We start from the raw sequence: 3,740 nt of genomic DNA, 5'->3' as shown, positions 1-3,740 counted from the left end.
GGAGACGCCTTGTGTCTGGGCTTGCCTGGCACACCTTAGAAATCCAGCTGGGACTGTTAGATCTCCACACCATTCAAGTTCGTCAAAAAGTCATTGTATTCACTGTGCCTCACTGCTCCTGAGCTATAACTTGAACCAAAAAGAACATGAGAACACGCGGGCAGACACACACCCCAAATAGAACATGAAAACGCGCAGATAGACACACCCCCAAATAGGACATAGGAACACATGGACAGAAACCCGCACACACACCTCAAACAGAACATGAGAACATGCAGACAGACACACAGCCCAAAGAGAACATGAGAACACATGGACAGAAATAAATCCCAAATAGAACATGAGACCACGTGGACATTCACCCCCACATACACCTCAAACAGAACATAAGAACACACGGGCAGACACCCCACACACACACCTCAAGCAGAACATGAGAACACACAGACAGACACACATCCCAAATAGACACGAGAACGTGTGGGCAGATACACACACACACACACACACACACACACACACACACACACTGACTCCCCAAATAAAACATGAGAACACACGGACAAACACACACTCCAAATAGAACATGAGAATATGCGGACAGACACCCCCACACATACTTCAAATAGAATGTGAGAAAACCCATACAGACACACACTCACACAAACTTCAAACAGAACATGAAAACATGAAGACACACACACACACACACACACACACACCATCTCTCTTTCCACATACCCACACATACATAGCACTACCATCATCATCATGATAGAATAAATTGTGTGCCTGTATTCTGCATTGCGTTCTGTTAACTTTGTAATACCGACATCGTCAACACATGCACAAGCAGGAGTTGTTAACTACTTTCAGATTGGCCCCTGGCTCAGTGTGTTCAGGTGCACAGTGAAACCAAACTTGCTTGAGTCTGGACTCTCTCCATGATTGGTTGCAGGTCATACAATGCTGTGCTGTGATGCACAGAGATTTTGCCTGATTTTTTGCAAGTGGATTACCAAACCTTTCTTCCTAGTCCATCTTAGTCTGGGAGCTCTGGTGAAACTTCTTCAGCATCATAGCAGCATACACGTCTCCACTGACGTGGTAGCTGTATTTGGGGTGCATCAGCTGGAACCAAATACAGTTCTCCTGGGCCACAGGATTCCACAACTGATCCAGCAGTGTGTCATCGGCAGAGATGGTTGTTGTTAGGTACTGTCCAGTAAAGCACAACTGCTAGTGACCCTGTGAATAATCCTGTCCCATCCTGTGTCTTCCTTACCACCTCTGACACGCTTGAGCCCATTGCTGCATTCACTGTGTCAATCCATCTCATTGGAGGTCTTCTTCTCTTTCACTGACACTCTACCATTTCAAGCATGATATCCCTTCCTTTTTTTGTGTGTGTGTTTCTTTTTCAAAAAATTTTATTATTAATTTCAATGAAAATTTAGACTTTGGATTTCCATTCATTCATTGCTGCACTTTTCTCCCCTCTCAACCCTCCCCCTTAGTACATTACCCTCTTGGAAATGTAAAAGAAAAATTCTTTCATTGTTTTACAAACCCTCCCCCAGGTCCACTCCACTAGGCAGGCTTCACTCTGGACTCCTGTCATGACAAAAATACCTAATCACACATCCCTTTTAAACAGCTTTCTCCCTCATCTGTTTCAATGTAGTATACATTATTGAACCCATCTTTCTCAATCTTCCCCCAACCCCAATGTCAGTCCTGTTTTACAACATTGGCACCATGCAGCATTTGTCCTTTTGTGACTGAGATACTTCACTCAGCATAATATCTTCCAGGTCACCCATTTTGAATAATATTGCATGAGTTCCTTTTTTTTAATGCAGCATAGTATTCTATTGTGTGAATAGACCACAGCTTCTCTATCCATTCGTTTGTTGATGGGCACTTAGGTTGTTTCTAACTCCTTGCTATTGTGAACAAAGCTGCGATAAACATGTGTGTGCATATATCTGCTTGGATGTCAGTTATGGTCTCTTTGGGGTATATTCCCAGTAGTGGAATTGCTGGGTCAAATGGTATCTCTATTTCCAATTTTTTGAGAAAGCGCCATACCACCTTCCACAGTGGTTGCACCATTTTACACTACCGATATCCCTTTCTAAGGAATAGTCTTTCCTCATAATATGTCCAAAGTATGAAAGAAGAAGCTGTGCCATCTTTGCCTTCGAGGAGCACTCCAGCCCTTTTCCAAGACATACCTGTTCATTCTTTTGGCAGTCCCTGGTCTATTCTGTGCTCTTCTCCAACACCACAACTCAAAGGCATCCATTATTTTTCTGTCAATCTTATTCATTGTTCAGCTCTCAGATGCATGGCAAGCAACAGAAAATGCCATGGCCTGAATCAGGCGCATCTTGGACTTCAGAGTGACATCATTGCTCTCTGCTGTTGTCACATCCAACAGCAGAGATTATAGCACAATAGATCCCGTGCACTCCACCTAACCTTAATGGCCCATCAGTATGTGGCCAGGACTGTTTTATTTCTATTATCACCCACTCCTCTTCCTAGTCTTACAAGGATCAAGCATCATGGATTTAATAATGTCCCTCAAAATGAAATAAAAATCTTCATTTCTCTGCCTGTGGTTATAACCCCATTTGAGGATTGGTTGTCCTTGTTATGTAATGAGAAATGATCAGGATGGTGTGTGTCTTGGGGCAATCTCTTTCACAATACATTGTTGTTCAGTGTCATTCAGCTAACTAGAACTCATATGGCCCTAAGAACAACAAATCTGAACTTTGCCCTCTCCTGTGTTATCCTTACAATCTCTGATGTTCATGTCCATCAGAGTCACTGTGTAAGTCACACATCTTGCTGAGAATGGTATTCTGATTCACTAACCCTTACCTTTTCTCACCATGATATCACTCTCCAAGGATTAGCTCCTCCTGAAAATATATCCAGTGTAAGTGAGATGAAATTTCACCATCCTTGCCTCGAAGGAACACTCTACTTTCACTTCCTTCAGGATAGATTTGCTTTTTCTTTTGGCAGCCCATGAGATAGCCAATGCTCTTTGCCAACACCACAGTTCAAAGGCAATGATTCTCCTTCTGTCATTCTTATCACTGTCAGACTATCAAATACTTGTCATTCTGGTAGACTCTGTTCTGAGGAGACAGCTTATCCTCAGGTGCATTTCTGAGAGCATCCTCTTAAGGCACTATATCCAACAGTGCTCTGTTCCTAGTTTTTTGAAGGCTTCTTATGTAAGAAGTGGAGGACCAGCCCTGGTTTTTAATCTGCCTTAGTCTCAAAGCTCCACAGAACATTGTCCAACCTGAATGGCCCTGCTAGTATTTTAAATACTAGTGCAATAGCTTCCAGCATCACAGCAACACACAAGCCAACACGGTGCAGCAAACTGACAGACAAGTGGTGGTTTAGAGGCATAGATCAGATTACACAAACAAGCAGAGAAAGAGAAGGGTTAAATAGATGTCAGCAGGTAGAGCTCTCCAAGGAACCAGGGAACAAAATGAAGAGGCAAGGGCCTTCCCCCACGCCCAATGGAGAGAGAAAGACTTGCCCTAGACTAGCTACTAGAAATTGGACTTCTAACTTTCTAAACTGTGAGAAAATAAATTTTTGTTAGAGCCACCCTCTCATGGTTTCACTGTTATCAAAGCACTAGATAACTGAGACACCAAGTGTCACATCTTTTTCTCCATAAATACTTCTGATTTCCTTAA

Source organism: Elephantulus edwardii, unplaced genomic scaffold (genome assembly GCF_000299155.1).
Source record: "Elephantulus edwardii isolate Elephantulus edwardi_28Jun2011 unplaced genomic scaffold, EleEdw1.0 scaffold00063, whole genome shotgun sequence".
Classification (NCBI taxonomy): Eukaryota; Metazoa; Chordata; class Mammalia; order Macroscelidea; family Macroscelididae; genus Elephantulus; species Elephantulus edwardii.
This window is presented reverse-complemented; position numbering follows the sequence as displayed.